The sequence below is a fragment of the Lolium rigidum genome, chromosome 5, assembly GCF_022539505.1.
Source record: "Lolium rigidum isolate FL_2022 chromosome 5, APGP_CSIRO_Lrig_0.1, whole genome shotgun sequence".
Lineage (NCBI taxonomy): Eukaryota > Viridiplantae > Streptophyta > Magnoliopsida > Poales > Poaceae > Lolium > Lolium rigidum.
This window is the reverse complement of record NC_061512.1, coordinates 246876703-246899722: the sequence shown is the minus strand read 5'-3', so window position 1 is coordinate 246899722 and position 23020 is coordinate 246876703. Positions and strand designations below refer to the sequence as shown.

The 23020-nt window shown below is 40.7% G+C and overlaps 1 pseudogene; it reads right to left on the bottom strand.

Moving 5' to 3' along the window:
* Positions 1 to 18406: 18406 nt before the first annotated feature.
* LOC124655486 lies at positions 18407 to 18842 on the bottom strand (annotated as a pseudogene).
* Between the last annotated feature and the right edge of the window lie 4178 nt (positions 18843 to 23020).

Here is a 23020-nt window from a genome sequence, read left to right as displayed (position 1 = left end):
TCTTAGTCACTCCAAAATGTACCAATTGATAAATGAGTTAACTTGGCTTCATGGAAAAAATAATGTCATGTAAATGATTTAACTTGGCTTTCGTACCCTTGAATCCATAGGAAACTTTGTATAAATGTAGTAGTATAATAATCAACCGAGTTTTTACATCAACAGGTCTGTCACTTACGTGTGGTGCCCATGCGTGAGGTCCCACACTTCGGTGAGCACAAGTCACGTGCAATAGGTACGCAAACTCCCAGCCATTTTCTTTGTCAAGAGAAGACGCATCGGGATGCGTATCGGAAGTATGTGGGTCCTTCTGGATCCTTCGGTTGTCCCTCTCACAAAAAAAAACAAATCTCTCTCATTCTCGGCCTCGCTCGACTCGCTCGCTCGCTCGCTCGCTCCGCTCACCGACAAACCACTGCACAAAAGTCAACATCATCACACGAAAAAGGGGAGACACCATAATTCTCTCCCTTCTTCTCTCCTTCCGAGTGATCCCTCTTCCTCCGAATTTCACTCGACGGGCAAACACACATGTGTTGCATAGTAATAATAAAAAAGTAGAAAAATCGACCTACGAATCTATGATTAAATAGGTTAAACTAGGGTTTTGCCCACTACTACAGATCATGTTCAAAAATATCCAACTACTAGTTCGATTTTGGGCTACTAATATAAAATTAAAATAAGTTGAACTAGTATTCCTCTAAAAAATCATTTTGGTATGCATTGTTTGATACTTTTCATAGCTATAGTGCATCACAAATTTATGATTTCATGCTTTGCTTTGCCAATTTCGATTTTTTCTAACCACCTTCTCTTTGATTTCAAATTTAGGTCAAACTATCGATGCCTACTATGTGTTCTACTTGAATTGGATGCGGCGTGCGCACATGTTTTGCCATTGTTTTGGGCTTCCACACATCTTTGGGGCATCCAAGTATTTAAGTTACCTTGTTTTTTGAATTGTAATTCATACCCTTCCTCCCAATTTTTATGCCCATTTGAATCTTGGTCAAATCCTAAGTTTGACCAAGATTTGAACAAGTTTAAAACATGAAAATGAAAAGGTAAGACTGAATCCTTCTTAGTCACTCTAAAATGAGAAGCTTTTGGGAGTTTTTTGAAATTTCCATGTTTGAAACCCAAAACCACTTCTCTTCATGCTTGACTTCATAAGACAGAGTTAATTTAGGGTTAGGGGGTAGATACATGCATGATTTGTCTAGTTTGTTGTTTAGACCTTGTTTATCAACTTGAATGCTTACTATATGACATAATAATACTATGTGCTTTGGTTTTCATTTTTTTTGATTTTTTCTGAATTTTTATGCCCATTTGATCTTGGTCAAATCCTAGGCTTAACCAATATTTAAACAAGTTTAAAACATGAAAATGAAAAGGTAAGCCTGTATCCTTCTTAATTAGTCACTCCTAAATGAAGCTTTTGGGAAGGGTTTTGAAATTTCCATGTTTGAAATCCAAAACGACTTCTCTTCGTGCTTGACTTCATAAGACAAAGTTTAGGGCTAGGGGTAGAAACATGATTTTTCTGGTTTGAATATGTCTAGACCTTGTTTATCAACTTGAGTGCTTACTATATGACATAAGAAGGCTATATGCTTGGGTTTTTCATTTTTTTGGAAATTTTATGCCCATTTTTGAATCTTGATCAAATCCTAGGCACGGTTTGACCAAGATTTGAACAATTTTAAAACATGAAAATAAAAGGTAAGCCCGGCCTGGATCCTTTAGTCACTCTAAAATGAAGCTTTTGGGGGTTCTTGAAATTTCCAAGTTTGAAACCCAAAACCACTTCTCTTCATGCTTGACTACATAAGACATACGAGTTTAGGGTTAGGGGTAGATACATGATTTTTCTTGTTTGAATATATCTAGACCTTGTTTATATCAATTTTAATGCTAACTATATGACATAAGAAAACTATGTGCTTTGGTTTTTAATTTTTCTGATTTTTTATTTTGATGCACATTTGAATCTTTGCCAAATCCTAGGTTTGACCAAGATTTAAACAAGTATAAAACATGAAAATGAAAAGGGAAGCCTGTATCCTTCTTAGTCACTCTAAAATGAAGTTTTTGGGATGTTCTTGAAATTTTCATGTTTGAAACCCAAAACCACTTCTCTTCATGCTTGACTTCATAAGATATAGTTTAGGGGCTAGGGGATAGATACATGATTTGCCTAGGTTTGAATATGCATGTCCAAACCTTGTTTATCAACTTGAATGCTTAGTATATGACATAAGAAGACTATATGCTTTTGTTTTTCATTTTTCTGATTTTTTTAAAATTTTATGCCCATTTGAATCTTTTGGTCAAATCCTTGGTTTAATTTGACACGGATTTAAACAAGTTTAAAATATGAAAATGAAAAGGTGGTAAGCAGGCATGGATCCTTCTTATATATATTAGTCACTCTAAAATGAAGCTTTTGGGAGGTTTTTGAATTTTCCATGTTTGAAACCCAAAACCACTTCTCTTCATGTTGTTGACTTCATAAGATAGAGTTTAGGGGTTAGGGGTATAGATACATGATTTGTCTTGTTTGAATATGTGTCTAGACCTTGTTTATCAACTTTAATGCTTACTATATGACATAAGAACACTATGTGCTTTAATTTGGTTTTTAATTTTTATAATTTATTTTGAATTTTGATGCACATTTTGAATCTTGGTCAAATCCTAGGTTTGACCGAGATTTGAACAAGTTTAAAACAAGAAAATAAAAGGTAAGCCCGCCGGATCTGGATCCTTCTTAGTCACTCTATAATGAAGCTTTTAGGGGGTTGTTGAAAATGTAAGCATGTATCCTTCTTAGTACGTCACACCACAATGAAGCTTTTGGGAGGGTTTTTAAATGTCCATGTTTGAAACCCAAAACGACTTCTCTTCGTGCTTGACTTCATAATTAAGACAAAGTTTAGGGTTAGGGGTAGATACATGATTTTTCTGGTTTGAATATGTCTAGACTTTGTTTATCAACTTGAGTGCTTACTATATGGCATATATAAGAAGCTAGGCTATGTGCTTTGGTTTTTCATTTTTTTTTGAATTTTTATGCCCATTTGAATCTTGGTCAAATCCTAGGTACGTACGGTTTGACCAACATTTGAACATGTTTAAAACATGAAAATAAAAGGTAAGCATGGATCCTTCTTAGTCACTCTAAAATGAAGCTTTTGGGTGGTTTTTGAAATTTCCATGTTTGAAACCCAAAACCACTTCTCTTCATGCTTGGCTTCGTAAGATAGAGTTTAGGGTTTGGGGTAGATACGTACATGATTTTTCTAAGTATTTTTACGCCCATTTGAATCTTCGTCAAATCCTAAGTTTGACCAAGATTTGAACAAGTTTAAAACATGAAAATGAAAAGGGTAAGCCTGGATCCTTGTTTAGGGTTAGGGGGTAGATACATGATTTTTGTGGTTTGAATATGCCAGACCTTGTTTATCACCTTGAATGCTTACTATATGACATAGGAAGACGGCGTGCTTTTTTTTTGATTTTTTTTGAATTTTTATGCCCATTTGAATCTTGGTCAAGTCATAGGTTTGACCAAGATTTAAACATGTTTAAAACATGAAAATGAAAAAGTAAGCCTGGATCCTTCTTAGTCACTCCAAAATGTACCAATTGATAAATGAGTTAACTTGGCTTCATGGAAAAAATAATGTCATGTAAATGATTTAACTTGGCTTTCGTACCCTTGAATCCATAGGAAACTTTGTATAAATGTAGTAGTATAATAATCAACCGAGTTTTTACATCAACAGGTCTGTCACTTACGTGTGGTGCCCATGCGTGAGGTCCCACACTTCGGTGAGCACAAGTCACGTGCAATAGGTACGCAAACTCCCAGCCATTTTCTTTGTCAAGAGAAGACGCATCAGGATGCGTATCGGAAGTATGTGGGTCCTTCTGGATCCTTCGGTTGTCCCTCTCACAAAAAAAAACAAATCTCTCTCATTCTCGGCCTCGCTCGACTCGCTCGCTCGCTCGCTCGCTCCTGCTCACTGACAAACCCTGCACAAAAGTCAACATCATCACACGAAAAAGGGAGACACCATAATTCTCTCCCTTCTTCTCTCCTTCCGAGTGATCCCTCTTCCTCCGAATTTCACTCGACGGGCAAACACACATGTGTTGCATAGTAATAATAAAAAAGTAGAAAAATCGACCTACGAATCTATGATTAAATAGGTTAAACTAGGGTTTTGCCCACTACTACGGATCATGTTCAAAAATATCCAACTACTAGTTCGATTTTGGGCTACTAATATAAAATTAAAATAAGTTGAACTAGTATTCCTCTAAAAAATCATTTTGGTATGCATTGTTTGATACTTTTCATAGCTATAGTGCATCACAAATTTATGATTTCATGCTTTGCTTTGCCAATTTCGATTTTTTCTAACCACCTTCTCTTTGATTTCAAATTTAGGTCAAACTATCGATGCCTACTATGTGTTCTACTTGAATTGGATGCGGCGTGCGCACATGTTTTGCCATTGTTTTGGGCTTCCACACATCTTTGGGGCATCCAAGTATTTAAGTTACCTTGTTTTTTGAATTGTAATTCATACCCTTCCTCCCAATTTTTATGCCCATTTGAATCTTGGTCAAATCCTAAGTTTGACCAAGATTTGAACAAGTTTAAAACATGAAAATGAAAAGGTAAGACTGAATCCTTCTTAGTCACTCTAAAATGAGAAGCTTTTGGGAGTTTTTTGAAATTTCCATGTTTGAAACCCAAAACCACTTCTCTTCATGCTTGACTTCATAAGACAGAGTTAATTTAGGGTTAGGGGGTAGATACATGCATGATTTGTCTAGTTTGTTGTTTAGACCTTGTTTATCAACTTGAATGCTTACTATATGACATAATAATACTATGTGCTTTGGTTTTCATTTTTTTTGATTTTTTCTGAATTTTTATGCCCATTTGATCTTGGTCAAATCCTAGGCTTAACCAATATTTAAACAAGTTTAAAACATGAAAATGAAAAGGTAAGCCTGTATCCTTCTTAATTAGTCACTCCAAAATGAAGCTTTTGGGAAGGGTTTTTGAAATTTCCATGTTTGAAATCCAAAACGACTTCTCTTCGTGCTTGACTTCATAAGACAAAGTTTAGGGCTAGGGGTAGAAACATGATTTTTCTGGTTTGAATATGTCTAGACCTTGTTTATCAACTTGAGTGCTTACTATATGACATAAGAAGGCTATATGCTTGGGTTTTTCATTTTTTTTGGAAATTTTATGCCCATTTTTGAATCTTGATCAAATCCTAGGCACGGTTTGACCAAGATTTGAACAATTTTAAAACATGAAAATAAAAGGTAAGCCCGGCCTGGATCCTTTAGTCACTCTAAAATGAAGCTTTTGGGGGTTCTTGAAATTTCCAAGTTTGAAACCCAAAACCACTTCTCTTCATGCTTGACTACATAAGACATACGAGTTTAGGGTTAGGGGTAGATACATGATTTTTCTTGTTTGAATATATCTAGACCTTGTTTATATCAATTTTAATGCTAACTATATGACATAAGAAAACTATGTGCTTTGGTTTTTAATTTTTCTGATTTTTTATTTTGATGCACATTTGAATCTTTGCCAAATCCTAGGTTTGACCAAGATTTAAACAAGTATAAAACATGAAAATGAAAAGGGGAAGCCTGTATCCTTCTTAGTCACTCTAAAATGAAGTTTTTGGGATGTTCTTGAAATTTTCATGTTTGAAACCCAAAACCACTTCTCTTCATGCTTGACTTCATAAGATATAGTTTAGGGGCTAGGGGATAGATACATGATTTGCCTAGGTTTGAATATGCATGTCCAAACCTTGTTTATCAACTTGAATGCTTAGTATATGACATAAGAAGACTATATGCTTTTGTTTTTCATTTTTCTGATTTTTTTAAAATTTTATGCCCATTTGAATCTTTTGGTCAAATCCTTGGTTTAATTTGACACGGATTTAAACAAGTTTAAAATATGAAAATGAAAAGGTGGTAAGCAGGCATGGATCCTTCTTATATATATTAGTCACTCTAAAATGAAGCTTTTGGGAGGTTTTTGAATTTTCCATGTTTGAAACCCAAAACCACTTCTCTTCATGTTGTTGACTTCATAAGATAGAGTTTAGGGGTTAGGGGTATAGATACATGATTTGTCTTGTTTGAATATGTGTCTAGACCTTGTTTAACCATGTTCACTGGGGACGCCATCAACTACTCTTTGTTGAATTTCATGTGAGTTGCTATGCATGTCCGTCTTGTCTGAAGTAAGAGAGATCTACCACCTTATGGTTAAGCATGCATATTGTTAGAGAAGAACATTGGGCCGCTAACTAAAGCCATGATCCATGGTGGAAGTTTCAGTTTTGGACAAATATCCTCAATCTCAAATGAGAAAATTATTAATTGTTGTTACATGCTTATGCATAAAAGAGGAGTCCATTATCTGTTGTCTATGTTGTCCCGGTATGGATGTCTAAGTTGAAGAATAATCAATAGCGAGAAATCCAATGCGAGCTTTCTCCTTAGACCTTTGTGACAGCGGCATAGAGGTACCCCTTTGTGACACTTGGTCGAAACATGTGCATTGTGATGATCCGGTAGTCCAAGCTAATTAGGACAAGGTGCGGGCACTATTAGTACACTATGCATGAGGCTTGCAACTTGTAAGATATAATTTACATGATACATATGCTTTATTACTACCGTTGACAAAATTGTTTCATGTTTTCAAAATCAAAGCTCTAGCACAAATATAGCAATCGATGCTTTTCCTCTATGGAGGACCATTCTTTTACTTTCAATGTTGAGTCAGTTCACCTATTTCTCTCCACCTCAAGAAGCAAACACTTGTGTGAACTGTGCATTGATTCCTACATACTTGCTTATTGCACTTATTATATTACTCTATGTTGACAATATCCATGAGATATACATGTTACAAGTTGAAAGCAACCTGCTGAAACTTAATCTTCTTTTGTGTTGCTTCAATGCTTTTACTATGAATTATTGCTTTATGAGTTAACTCTTATGCAAGACTTATTGATGCTTGTCTTGAAGTGCTATTCATGAAAAGTCTTTGCTATATGATTCACTTGTTTACTCATGTCATATACATTGTTTTGATCGTCTGCATTCACTACATATGCTTTACAAATAGTATGATCAAGATTATGATGGCATGTCACTCCAGAAATTATCCGTGTTATCGTTTTACCCGCTCGGGACGAGCAGTAACTAAGCTTGGGGATGCCGATACGTCTCCGACGTATCGATAATTTCTTATGTTCCATGCCACATTATTGATGTTATCTACATGTTTTATGCACACTTTATGTCATATTCGTGCATTTTCCGGAACTAACCTATTAACAAGATGCCGAAGTGCCAGTTGTTGTTTTCTCGCTGTTTTTGGTTTTCGAAATCCTAGTAAGGAAATATTCTCGGAATTGGACGAAATCAACGCCTGGGGGCCTATTTTTCCACGAAGCTTCCGTAAGTCCGAAGACGAAACGAAGTGGGGCCACAGGTGCCTCAAACCCTAGGGCGGCGCGCCCCCCCGGCGCGCCGGCCTATGGTGTGGGGCCCCTGTGCCCCTCCCGACTTTCCCTTCCGCCTACTTAAAGCCTCCGTGACGAAACCCCCGCATGCCGAGAGCCACGATACGGAAAACTTACCGAGACGCCGCCGCCGATCCCATCTCGGGGGATCCAGAGATCGCCTCCGGCACCCCGCCGGAGAGGGGATTCATCTCCTGGAGGACTCTACGCCGCCATGGTCGCCTCCGGTGTGATGTGTGAGTAGTCTACCCCTGGACTATGGGTCCATAGCTGTAGCTAGATGGTTGTCTTCTCCCCATTGTGCTATCATTGTCTGGATCTTGTGAGCTGCCTAACATGATCAAGATCATCTATCTCGTAATTCTATATGTTGCGTTTGTTGGGATCCGATGAATAGAGAATACTTGTTATGTTGATTATCAAAGTTATATCTATGTGTTGTTTATGATCTTGCATGCTCTCCGTTACTAGTAGATGCTCTGGCCAAGTAGATGCTTGTAACTCCAAGAGGGAGTATTTATGCTCGATAGTGGGTTCATGCCCGCATTGACACTAGGACGATGTGACGAAAGTTCTAAGGTTGTGTTGTGCTTGTTGCCACTAGGGATAAAACATTGATGCTATGTCTAAGGATGTAGTTGTTGATTACATTACGCACCATACTTAATGCAATTGTCTGTTGCTTTGCAACTTAATACTGGAAGGGGTTCGGATGATAACCCGAAGGTGGACTTTTTAGGCATAGATGCAGTTGGATGGCGGTCTATGTACTTTGTCGTAATGCCCAATTAAATCTCACTATACTCATCATGATATGTATGTGCATGGTCATGCTCTCTTTATTTGTCAATTGCCCAACTGTAATTTGTTCACCCAACATGTTGTTTGTCTTATGGGAGAGACACCTCTAGTGAACTGTGGACCCCGGTCCAATTCTCTTTACTGGAAATACAATCTCATCGCAATACTGTTTTATTGTTTTCTACAAACAATCATCTTCCACACAATACGGTTAATCCTTTGTTACAGCAAGCCGGTGAGATTGACAACCTCACCGTTTCGTTGGGGCAAAGTACTTTGGTTGTGTTGTGCAGGTTCCACGTTGGCGCCGGAATCCCCGGTGTTGCGCCGCACTACATCCCGCCGCCATCAACCTTCAACGTGCTTCTTGGCTCCTCCTGGTTCGATAAACCTTGGTTTCTTTCTGAGGGAAAACTTGCTGCTGTGCGCATCATACCTTCCTCTTGGGGTTCCCAACGAACGTGTGAGTTACACGCCATCATGATGGTGGATGAAGTGTTGAGAGATTATGAGGGGTTGGTGCTTGAGCGCCCTGCAGGTGAAGATGGGAAAATCAAAGAACTGGGAGAAGCCCGTAGAACCACCGTGCAATGGTGGAAGGAGAACATTGTGTTTCCGTGTGAGAAGCCAACATGCGGTGCCACCTCGTCCGCCTCCCTCCGCCACCGTCAGCCTCCTCCGCGTGATGATTCTCCTCTCGCGCGATGATGATTTCCCTATGCATGACCAGCTCCTCCGCGTGAAAATACTCCGCCGCCTCCTCCTCCTCGTCGAGAGACTCCGCCGCCTCCACCTAAGCAAAGAGGAAGCTGCTCCGCAGCACCTCCTACGTATCCAATGAGATCATCAACTCCGATGAGGGCACAGACTCCGCAGTTGTTACCACATGAGCAGGATCAAGAGCAAAAGGCGTTTCTTGCGCCCAAAGAAGATGTTTATTCCACCGCAGACGCGTGAAGCACTTTGCCGAGACGAGGAATGAAGAGACCTGAGCCGAGAGCTGATTATGACCGCTCTCTGGACAATCCTCTGGAGCGAGCAAAGCAAGAAAAAGTCGCCCAGCTTGGACATGCCAGGACATTCAGGCCGTACCCCACTTCATCGTGGAGCCCTATCATGATCCGGAGACGGCATCGATGATCGAACGGGCGGCTAGAGCTCGGGGAGCATCAGCTTGAGTACGAAGATTACTATCCAACGGCTCAAATGGTAAACAAGTATAGATACGGATCTGATCTCGTCTACAACCCGGCGAGCTCGCGCGTCTAGGGACTCGATGCGAAGGTTGCATGAATGGTACCTCGAAAGCCTATCGAAGAGGTGATGCCTACCTCACGGTGTATCTTAGAGATGAGCATTACTTCCGGGGGAAAGACGAGATAAACCTTGAGTTAGAAGAACTGTTTCAGTTATTCAATCAAGACGCCCTCGACAAAGCTATCATCAGTTGCTACTGCCTGTAAGTGATTTATTTGTGTAATTAAGTTTGTAGCTCATTCATTTGCACTAACAATTATCCTCATTATATTCTTTGTGTACGCTATACATTTAATTATGCAGTAATGAAGAAGCTGGAATACAAAAGAGGCAAGCTCCTACCACTCGGGGTTCATAGACCCAAACACAGTTCATGAAGTTACGGTTCGAGACTTCGCTAAGGACACAGAGGACAACATCGTAATGTTTTTAGAGAAGCAAGCAGACAAAGAGGATATATTCTTTCCCTACAACTTCAAGTGAGTGTTATATATAACATACATTATGCTTATGCACCTTCCACTTTATTCTCGTAATCATTGAGCTATGCTTGTGCAGATTCCACTTTATTCTCCTAATCATTGATCTTCACCTTGGAGTCGTAAAAGTCATGGACTCGAAACGTAAAGAATATGCGGAATGGGCGGACATGGCTGCCATCCTCCAGAGGTAGTTTCAATCAATTTCGTATTGGCATCTTCATCTGCTCTAATTCGAAGATATCATCAACTAATCAATTACTCATTTACTCATTATTTTTTTGCAGGGCAGGGCTTGGAAACGGTTCATCAATACTGTTCCGGGTAAATGGAAACCGGAGCTTACATTTGAAGATTACCCTGTAAGTAGTACTATATATATAGCTATGTCCGTGAAACTTTATATATGATATTTACTTTCAATACGATGCTTGATTATTAGTTTGATCGAACTATTTTTTCGTAAAGTGTATGAGGCAGGAAAACGGGAATAACTTATGTGGATACTACGTCTGCACCTTCATGCGTGACATGGCCTGTCCCAAGGGTGGGGATGCCCAAATACACCACACTCGTGTACGATAACAAATTTTCACAATTAATCTTAATTAGTACCATCTATTGTATTGAGTTCCATTCATATATTGATCTCCTTTTTTAAATATAGATGACACGCCTGCGGGACATTCTCATAACGGAGGATCAAATAAAAGCAATTCAAGAGGAAATCGCGGGATTCTTTATTACCGTGGCCCTTACCCCAGGTGGAGAGCACTATCGGCAGATCGTGACGATGGATGATATTCGTGAAGGAGCTGTTGTATTGTAAATATATGCATGCATTACGTGTACTGTTGACGATGTCGTGTACTGTTGACGATGTCTATATATATTCATGACGATTTTTTGTGGTTTCTTGAATGATATATATGCATTGCTGAAACTCTGCCGCGAGCAGTAACGCCCCGTTTCTCTCGCTCGCGCGCAGAAACGCTGGTACAGCCTAAACCTGTGCCGCGGCAGTAGGAATATGCCATTCTCTGCCGCGGCAGGGAGACCTAGGCCCGTTCGTACGACGAACCGGGACCAAAGGCCTTCCACCGCGAGCTCCCTGGCCGCACCACGTGTCAAGCGCCTTTAGGCCCGGTTAAGTCTTTGAACCGGGACTCAAGAGTACTCGCCTTGGTCCCGCCTAATTGGTCCCGGTTGGGAAACCGGGACTAAAGGCCCAAATGAACCGGGCCTATAGCCCCATTTTCCACTAGTGATGATACTAGCTATGATACTAGCATTATGGCTAGCCTTAGACACAAAAAAAGCCAACAAGGATTCAAAAAAGTTGAGACGAGACTGAAGACACACAAGAGATAATGGCGCTATTCGTTGTTGCCTGGCTGGATTTAACTTTGTAGTACAGTACTTGGATGGACTGCGATGACATCGTGCACTTCACTAGCTCGCGCAATGGGATAAGCGACAAAAATAGGCCATTGTTTTATGCATGATACCCTATCATGTTCCTTTTAATTAATTCTTATTTGGTATAACTTTGTACCAAATGAGAGTTAATTAAAAATGATCGGAGGGAGTACATCCTAACTAAGCATATGCGATAGCTTGAATTTGCATGACAACAAAAACCATCGTGCCTTACTAACTCCGTGGGTTACTTTACTTTGAAATGCCAACATATATATCTTACTTATAAGTTAATTGACGCGGTAATATACTATGTCTCGTATTACCTTTGTTCAGGATTACAAGGCTTGTAAGCTTTTCCAAATTATTAGACATTATAAATCCTATCTCGTTTATTTCCCTCTCTTCCTCAACGTATGTTTGTTCTTTCTCTCTTATTCTGTGCATGTGAAACTATTGATGCATACAGTAATTGATGCGGTGAGTTATGAAGTTTCTTGGTCATAGCGAATTGACCGTCGGCCCTTATAATCCCAAGAAAGTACAAGTGTAATTTTGAGTTGCGTCAATTAAATCTATGTTGATTCCAAGTAATTAGTACTTATCGTCTAACCACACGTGGGGAAGTTGTATTATCCAAGAACTCATGATACACGGTACCTTTCATGTTAACCGATGTCTTCTTTTCAAGAAAACAATCTAGCTTTTTCAGGTTGAGATGTAGACATGAAGACTTTCCCATAGCTAACTCTTACCCAAATCTCTCCCTCCTACGCTACTACTCTTCGCTAGCAAGGGGCACGCTTGCTGTGTCATTGTCGTCGATGTTTCTTCCAGCCGGTTACTTCTCTGCACATATGTGCCTCCACTATCATCGTCGGCCGCCATCGACAACACCGGTCAACTCATCCTACCTTAGTCGCTCTCGTGATCCCCCCTCATCTGGGATTATACATATTAAATTTCGATGGATATATTCACCATGATGGCTCTAGACGAGCTAGTATCGGAGGATTAATTCAAGACTGCTACGGTGGCACCATGCTAGAATTCGAGGCGAGCACGCCGCACACAGGGGTAGGCAAGGTCGAGGCAAGGGCACTCATTCGTGGACTTGACCTTACAGTACAAACCGAATAAAATCAACTATAGTCATCGAGGGTGACAACCTCACGCTCGTCCGGCTGCTACGCGGAGAGTTGCGCACACATGGATCTGATGGGCGATGTACGATCACATCATTGACCTCCTTTGCTACTTCCAAGATGTCGAGGTGACTTCTGCCATGAGGCATACCGGTGCTCCAACGTCAGGCCTACTCCCGGAATAGGTTTGGGCCAAGCTCGAGGCCGACCGTCCCGATGCCATGCACCGTGCTTCCGACAGGCGTGAGAGATGATCAAGATCGAGGATGACCTCCCTAACCAAGAACCACAGTTGGGACCAGTGTTAGTATTTCTTCTCTAGTCTTTGAGTTTCCTAAACTATTCACACATTAGTTTTCTTTAACATTTTTGTCTCTCTATGGTATGTAGTTACTAAACTTACATATGATGTTAGTGCTCCTCCTCCTCCCCAACTAGGTCTTTCACCACTAACTCTTAACTCTAAACCTCTACCACCAACTCGTAGGCCAGGGCTGGTCCAACTAAATTTAGAACTCGGGGAAAGTTGAATTAAATATAATTATACTAAACTTTTATACTTATATTTTCAACCATATTGCAGTTTTTACAACAAAAATTATGTTGCATATTACTTAGTTAGGATTATTAATCATACAATAATGTTTTTCAAACAAATTTATTCTATTTTTTGATAGTTACACTATACAAGATTGAAATTCCAATGATTTGCCCAACGTGATTTTCCTTTCTAAGATATTGCCCTTAATCAGAAAACCAGCATGCCAAAACAGAAAAGGATATTTTCTTAAGAACGGATGAATAACATGTGAGTAGTATATTATATGTATATTATTATTTGATTGTTATACTATATTTTTCATATTACTAAATGTATTCCTAAATATTCCAAAGCAAACAACCTAACAAACATCTCAGTAGAGGTGCCCGGTGTATGGTTAAGTAAGCAAATATATAGAAACTTCTACAGTATAAATTTAGCAATGGGCGTGATTATTTTTTGCATGGTCAAATGTGTCAAGTTATATTGGTTCAAAATAGTTGGCAATATGTTAATAGGGAAATATATACTTGTTACCAAAATATCAGTGCTTATGGTTATCACCAATGGACATAAAATATTGTTGTTTTTACTAGTTTTCCACACATAATTCAGTTATTTTATATGTTCACCATAATGCGTCTCGGTAACTTTTCCAGGAATGTATCAATGAATTCACGTCCGATACGTCCGTCTTCCTTTGTCCACGACCACCAGACTGGTTACTTGGTTAGAGCAAGTTCAACAGCTCCCTAATATTTCTCCCCATATATCTTTCAGTAGGGGCTTCCCCTATAAAGATTATTTTCCTAAATATTATTCATCTCCAACAACTTCTCCATACTCTCTCCTATACCACATTTACCTATATTTTAACAATATTTTGTACCTAACTTTACAAATAATAGAGCATTAATCACCTATAGGCATTAGCTCTATTATTGCTTGTATAGGGGAGGTTTCCACCACCCCAATGTATAGGGAAGGAGGGGTGGGTTGGGGACGTGGATTTATTGGGGGCATGTGTAGCGGGCCTGTTGAAGAGTGCTTTCTCCTCTTTCTCCCATACATTTAGGATTGGGGAGGCTATAGGGTGCCTCTTGGACTTGCTCTTAAATCACAAGTTTAACATACTACTACTGGTTGGGGTGCCCCGTGGGGCACCTCATCGCCTGTCAGGTGCATACCAATCATGACTGATGCTCTTCCACTATGTCACCCTATCCTCTAGTCAGTCCCGTGTGAATTGGCAAGTGGCTCATTTCGCTATTTGTGACCTTACTGCTTATGTAGTTAGACATGCCCAGTTGAGGTAAATTATGAAATAACACAAGGTTGAAACAACAGGATGCACGCCTGCACGTACTGCTGCATAAGATACACGTCTGAGCATGTATGGTCAGAGATAGTAAAGCCAAATAATAAGGTTAGGAGCAGAATCTCCTTTTTACATATAATCAATAATAGAGTGAAGCTAGCAAAAACCACATAAGACTAAACAAAAAGGCGTAGTACAATTAGTTACATAGAATAAGATACCAGGAAGAAGAAAACCACGCAAGCAATCGACAGTACTGACTGGGCACAGAAGAGGCTGACCATCCTATTCCCATCAGCACTCTGCGATCCGTTCCAAGGTGCTGTTCCAGACATCTCGTAGAAGGTGTCATTTCAGGAGGAATCGCCACTGTCATGGTGGAACGGCTCTCTACCCATTTGACATCATCAAAACCAGGCTTCAGGTGAATCGCTTCTCCACTGCATTACCTTACATTAGACATACCAGGAGACAGCTGAGTACCCGATTAGGGATGCCAACATCTGCAGTGCACAAAGCCCCTGTGGCCCTGTACCATGTCTAAACCTGACACCGAGTAACATGTACCTCATGTTAAATAAATACATAAAATTGTGCCCTTCATCAATATGAATGGCTTGAGGTTGCCAACTCTTATATATTACCATAAAAAGACTGAACAATTGCTCATTACTACCAAGGAATTGTGTCCAATCCGACACATCAGGGTGAAGTGAATAAGAATCCTATTAGAAGGGGCTAAAATTATTAATCTACTATACTTATTGAGGTCCTGATGCAAAACCGTGTAGAAATACTTACATAAATAGACAACAAACCGTAGTAGAACTATATACAGGCATTTTGTCTATCAATTACTGAGGACCTTATTCAGAACCAATCACCGCATACATATTTTCTCAAAAAAGAAAGCCTCAAATCTTTTACATAAAAGGTTGGTCTAGACTGCCACAATCTTGACTCTTTGCCTGTGTCACAACCTTATGTCAAACATACATAAGCTAAATGAAAATCCATAAATTATGAAAGACTACCATTCTTCGATTTGTCACTTCAAATATTTGACAATAACTGGGGGACCTCCACTGAAATAGTCCTTCCCAACAAGAATATTGTAATCATTGTTGCAACACTGTAATCCTGAAATACATGAAGGCCAAAGAATATTGTAATCCCAACAAGAATTAACATCATTCCAGTCCTCCCTGTATCAATGTCCTGATGTCAACAGGATCATAGTTAAGCACTAAACACCATATACTGAACATCTTCATGAAAAGCTGAAAATTAATACATCAGGTCGATGCAAATGGAGATGGAGAAGCTGCAAGTACAAAAAGAACAAATGGATTTGGTTAGTGACTTATGATAACCCGAGGTTTGTTGGCTTTAAATCAAAGATAATGTAAAAAACCAAATCACATCAGAGATGGGGTACAAAATAATAAAGCCATAACTACTGCATTTTCTCGGTGCATTTTCACCACCGCTCCCACCTACTTGGTTTGAGCTTATCTCCTATATATCCTATCATTCACTTTTTACTACTATGAGTTGAGCTGCAGCCCTGCACCCAAGTTAGCAAGTATATCAGCTACATATATGTCCTCCAGAATACAAAAGGAAGCATAAAAAACTATTGATTTCTTAAGTACTACCTCAGTCCATAAAAGGATGTCGCAAGTTTGCCTAAATTTAGATTACCTAGACATTCTTTAGTGTATAGATACATCTGAATCTAGACAAATCTTCGACATCCTTTTATGGACAGAGGGAGTATGTAAATTCCAGGATTTTGTGTTTTGTTATAATATAGTACCACTATTCAAAGTATAGCACTACCTAAGGTACCCATAGTATAAACATTAGATGCAGAACGCATATACCTTCATAGGTGCTAATATGTAAAATATCACAAGAGCAGGGACGGCAACCTTTAGTATGATATCTTCAAGTTTTGAATCAATTTTTGAGCTCTTCAACCTTTGAAGTTAGTTCAACAAAATAACAAGTACACATGAGAAATATTGATTGTCCAAAGAAAATTTTCTCCAAGCCTCAAACCAGTTTCCATCATCTAAACTAAATATCAACCTTCAGCTGTGTTAGGTCATGCTCCATTTTGCGGTTCTTGTCCATCACAGTTAGTTGCTAGCTCCCAGCAGCTTCAACTGAGTTGTACCCATTAGCCTATTGGAAAAAAGTAAAGGTATTTCAGCAAACCTGGGTAGAGAAAATCAAAATAAAGCGGGGATAGCATGGAGGAATAACATAATGCATCTGAGCACCAACAAAACTATGTGGGCAAATCAAGTATATGGCGAGCACAACACAGAAAATTAGATTTCATGTACCATGAGTTATTTAAATTGCATTAAAAGATAAAAGAAGAAATGAAACAAAAGAAGCCTGGTGACCGGGTGTATACGTGAGCACGCATTCATTGGCTGACACGTGTCATGTTTAGCAACCCCCTATTATCATCATTGTTGGGTTAGCAAACCACATCAGCACTAACAACACTTTCAAATCATGTAGGCGCTACCAATCATTGAAACGCGGGACCCGCATCCCACACCAAGTACGCTTAGCGATGCATAAGAGAGCGTCAAGGCAACAAACCCAATTGACTAGAACCGGATCTCAACACAGATCGTCCTGCATCTAGAGGGTGCTCACGTATACACCTAGTCACCAAAATGAGTTCAAGTTCAGAACCAGCTCATTATTGACTGCAAATTGTCACATGTCAGAGCTAAAGTAGTCATCAGACGTTACATAGTTAATAAAATAATTGTTGTCACAAACTTGCACAAACGCTGAAACCACATGAATCATCTGATATGCACGCAACAAATGAATTCTTTCTACTTAAATCTAAGATAGGTGTCTTCTCTTATGAACCCTAGCACTGCGACAGGAGAGAGAGCGTTAGCAGCAAGCATGGAAAGGGTGCCGGAGGCAGGGTGAGGCAAATGGAGGGACGAGCTGCCTGGCTGCCGGCTAGGGTTCTCCTCGGACGATATGTCTAAGAAACGATCGGCTCAAATTTACGCAGGGCTCGTTCTCAGATCGAATGACTTATGATCGTTTTCGCCTGCCCACTCAGTGATCGACGCGTGGTTCTCTTCTTAGGCCAACGCCCAGCCAGTGCACGGCTTTACTCAGAACCAAAATCCATAATTGTTTTACCCGCAAAAAGAAATCCATAACTGTTCTGGTTTTCAGTTTTGCTACAGTGAAACACATCAGAAGCTGAAGATGATATTGGAGCGACCTATTTCCAACCTGACAAGGAAGAGCATCACACAAAGCAATTGCACAGTACCACAGGACTGCCTGTATCCCAAAAGTGCCTAAACTTCCACATGCACATGTTTTGTATAGGCAAGGAACCCGTCGAGATGCAGGACCAACTTGATTAAGTCGGGTTCATAAGTCATAACCCAAACACCTTGACAGCGGTCTTCTAGCTTAAGGTCACAAATGTTATCCCAACTCTACTACTCTATATAGTGCAGAAACCACCTTCCAGTGGTCTTCTTGACTCAAAGTCTCCAGGAATGTTTTGTATAGGAGGATCGCATACACTATAATGTGGGGTTTTCACAATGAAACCCATGGTCTATTCTCATAGAGAAAACACAACTTTCATCTTTTATCAAGATTGGAATGTCAACCCCAAGCACATCATGAATTCCCAATGAGATGAAATGACTTGATTAGTAACAGCAGCCAAAACATAGAATCCTATATATCAAGCGTCCAATCAATTCACATTACTCAGAGATGACAGCATGATCAGGCCTCAAACCACAGTGCGATTTAATTTAGGCAACACAACACAGTGATGTACTCATTACACCTCCATAGCCCACGCAAAAGATGAAACCAATGTTCAAGAACTCGATTCAAAAGCAGTACCGGAAGAAGGCAACATCATATTACTTCCGAAGACAGGAAAAACAACCTCATTACAGCTCCATAGCCTACGCGAAGGTCGAAACCAATGTTCAAGAACTTGATTCAAAAGCAGTACAGTACGACGGCAACAGCATTTTACTTCCAAAGACAGGAAACATAACCGTTCAGCGCAGCCTCCTGGTCTCACGCTCAAACTCAAGCAGGGTGAGGGTGTCGCCCTCACAGGACGGGGCCCTTGACGTTCCTCATGATGAGACGGTTCTGGTCATCCAAGAACTTCACCCTGACCTGGGTCACCTGACCCCTGGAGCCAGTGCGGCCCATCACCTTGACCACGACCGCAAGCTTGACCTGAGTGTCCATGCTCTGCACAAACAAAACGAGATTTGCGTTAGGCACAGACAGAAACAGCTGAGAACTAACTAGAGAGGAAACAATTACTAATATGTTATACACTAAATAAAAGCTACCTACAACAAACAAAGTAGCTCTAATCTTATAAGAAGCAACAAGCCATGAATCTAAACCAGAATCTGTTGCAGTGAAATGAGGCATAACAGCACAACTTCATGTTCAGAGAAAGCATACCACAGTATCTATCCAGATCCGTACTTGAATTAACAGCAGGGCAGTGAGAACTATCTGGATAATCTAGACATGTGATCCACGATAATTAGGGCAGAGAACTATTATTCTGCCAGATCATGACAAACTCACCAACCTAGTAGATGGATACAATACTTGTCAACGGACTCGTGGGCTAGCAAAACGGCATCTAGGGTTCAAATCCATCCCTATGAGCACAAATCGGTGGCATGAATAGAAATCATTCGACCGGATAATCTAAGCATGCTATCCCCGATAATTACGCCATCAGAGAACGGCATCTAGGGTTCAAACAGAGCGGTGTGCTACGAGAACGCATAGTCAGCTGGTAAATCGGAGCAACCTAAGAGAACTGGGAAGGTGAATCGGAGGAATAGGGATCAGAGCAGGCACAAACCTCTAGCGTCAGTCGATTGGGGGATGGGGAGCGATGGAGGGGGCTGCTTCGTCTCCGAGCGGCGCCTGGTTCTTCAGGGAGAGATGTGGAGGCGGGCGGGGGTTGCGAAAGGGCGAGCACGGTGCCCTGGATTCTATTATATAGGTGAACCCTAGGCGGCTCGGACTGGGTGCGTCCGTGCGGACGGCGGGCTGCGGGTCTTAGCAGGCCGGGCCAGCTGCCAAAACTCGCGGATGTTTCAGCAATTGTGGTATGGGCAATATTTAGGGCCTGGATGAGAAGGGCTAGCCAGCAGAAGTTCCCCTAGGTCTAAAAATAAAAAGAGAGCAGAACGGGAGTGACTAGCTAGCAGCTAGCTGTTTTTCAATTCGAAAACAGACAGTTTTTCTGAACCAATCAAATGAAGACAGCTGTGTATTTCAGTTAAATGAAAAGACTTGGATAAAATGAAAAAAAAAGTGTCTGTTTCATTAACCCAAAACAGACAGATTTCAGTACAAGCCATTTTCAGTCCGATGTTTCCCAAAACTACACAAGAAGCCCATGAAAAAAGGCTCAAAACAGCTGCCCGGCCTTCTTTTTCACCAAGAAAACGACTCACATGCTGCGACCACCCCAACCACTCTTTCCCAACCATTCCCTGCTCCTCTCTGGATCCAGATCGAGATGATCCTACCGCCAAAACAATGGACGAGGAAGAAGAGCTCCCATCGGACAAGAAGAAAGGAAAAGAAGATCTGCAAGAAACCCTACATCCACTTGAAGATGCTTTGCAACCTAAGGTATTGTCCCGATAACCTTATCAACTGAAAACAGAAAATTTGCACTCGTCGAATTTTTTTTGAAGATGTAGCACTGGTTTCGACCGTGTCCGATGTCCGTAGTTGCATTCATGTATTAGGAAACTAACACTAATCATGATGTACACTCTTATTCAAATTTTACTTCCCCCCACACAAGAACACTTGAAAAAATAGTACTCGAAACTACCAAGAACAGAGACATACTCAAAATGGTACAAAAATTCAGATTTACGATAGAGAAGTAGTATCAGATAGATAAGTACCGCGCCGAGTAGCACATTTTCTGATGAAAAAGAACCTTATGCAAAAAAAAAAAGCCGTGCCCATGAAACGTAGTCGTCGACATGTTGTTCCCGATTCATGCGAACAAAGATAGGTTGCTATGACCTTAGGTACAACGGACACATTTGGTAAGTGAGGAAAACATGGGTTAGAAAAGAATGCAAAACTGACATATTACAATGTACACAACAATGAGACATAATTAGAAAGGGAAAAAGCATCAGATAGAGAGGTACCATCAAGGAGGAGTCCAGAGGCTGCTGTTAGAACCTGATTCGTTCTGGATGGAGACAAATAACTGCTGCAGTAGGTCGAAATCTAAAGGTATGAACGGTGCACCCTCATGGAGCCTTCCTAGGCCATCCACGATAGGCCACCAGGCACGCAAGGACTGGGCGTTGGCCTCATTTTTCGTCCAGCTGTTGGGCCACGTGGCGCCACGTGATTGGCTCGCCGAGCGAGTAGGAAAGAAATATCGGAGAGCACGGGGAAAAGTAGCGGCCGGCTGTCCCCAAAGCCCTAGCATCCCGGCTCCCTTCTCCTCCCCATTCCCTCGCGTCCCCATCCCCCGCCGCCGCGACCTCACGCCTCCGTGGGCCCGCGCCTCCCCAGTCTCCTCTCCCTCACGTGCGTGTCCGACTCGACGGACAGCTCCATTCTCCTTCCCCGCTCTTCCTTGCCGCAGACAGCGTGAAGATGAGCGCGGAGCGCGATGCCCTCGGGTGCCTACCATCAGTCTCATACCATGGAGGAGTGTCTGTCCTGCGTACATGGAGCACTCCTCCCCAACCTTTGCTTACACAAGCCATGGCTAACCGAATCCTCGGGTGCCTACCATCAATCTCATACCATGGAGGAGTGTCTATTTGCAAAATTAAGTTGCTTTGCTTGATGAATCAGAGCAAAACATGTGAAGAGAATTATTAATGCAAGTTGTAATTAATTGGGGCTGGGAACCCCATTGCCAGCTCTTTTTGCAAAATTATTGGATAAGCGGATGAAGCCACTAGTCCATTATGAAAGTCTGTCAAAAGTAAATGACAAGGTTGAAAGATAAACACCACATACTTCCTCATGAGCTATAAAACATTAACACAAATTGAGAAGCATTTTGAAGGTTTAAAGGTAGCACATGAAGCAATTTACTTGGAATGGCAGGAAAATACCATGTAGTAGGTAGGTATGGTGGACACAAATGGCATAGTGGTTGGCTCAAGGATTTTGGATGCATGAGAAGTATTCCCTCTCGATACAAGGTTTAGGCTAGCAAGGTTATTTGAAACAAACACAAGGATGAACCGATTGCAGCAAAACTCACATAAAAGACATATTGTAAACATTATAAGACTCTACACCGTCTTCCTTGTTGTTCAAACTCAATACTAGAAATTATCTAGACCTTAGAGAGACCAATTATGCAAACCAAATTTTAGCATGCTCTATGTATTTCTTCATTAATAGGTGCAAAGTATATGATGCAAGAGCTTAAACATGAGCACAACAATTGCCAAGTATCACATTACCCAAGACATTATAGCAATTACTACATGTATCATTTTCCAATTCCAACCATATAACAATTTAACGAAGAAGAAACTTCGCCATGAATACTATGGGTAGAAACTAAGGACATACTTGTCCATATGCTACAGCGGAGCGTGTCTCTCTCCCACACAAGCATGATGTAATCCAATTTATTCAAACACAAACAAAAACAAAAACAAACAGACGCTCCAAGTAAAGTACATAAGATGTGACCGAATAAAAATATAGTTTCAAGAGAGGAACCTGATAATTTGTCGATGAAGAAGGGGATGCCTTGGGCATCCCCAAGCTTAGACGCTTGAGTCTTCTTGATATATGCAGGGGTGAACCACGGGGCATCCCCAAGCTTAGAGCTTTCACTCTTCTTGATCATAGTATATCATCCTCCTCTCTTGACCCTTGAAAACTTCCTCCACACCAAACTCGAAACAAACTCATTAGAGGGTTAGTGCATAATCAAAAATTCACATGTTCAGAGGTGACACAATCATTCTTAACACTTCTGGACATTGCCCAAAGCTACTTGGACGATTAATGGAACAAAGAAATCCACCCAACATAGCGAAAGAAGCAATGCGAAATAAAAGGCAGAATCTGTCAAAACAGAACAGTTCGTATTGACGAATTTTAAAATGGCACCAGACTTGCTCAGATGAAAATGCTCAAATTGAATGAAAGTTGCGTACATATCTGAGGATCACTCACGTAAATTGGCATAATTGTCTGAGTTACCTACGGAGAATTAGGCCCAGATTCGTGACAGCAAGAAAACAGTTTCTGCGCAGTAATCCAAATCTAGTATTGACTTTTCTATCAAAGACTTTACTTGGCACAACAAAACACAAAACTAAGATAAGGAGAGGTTGCTACAGTAGTAAACAACTTCCAAGACACAAATATAAAACAAA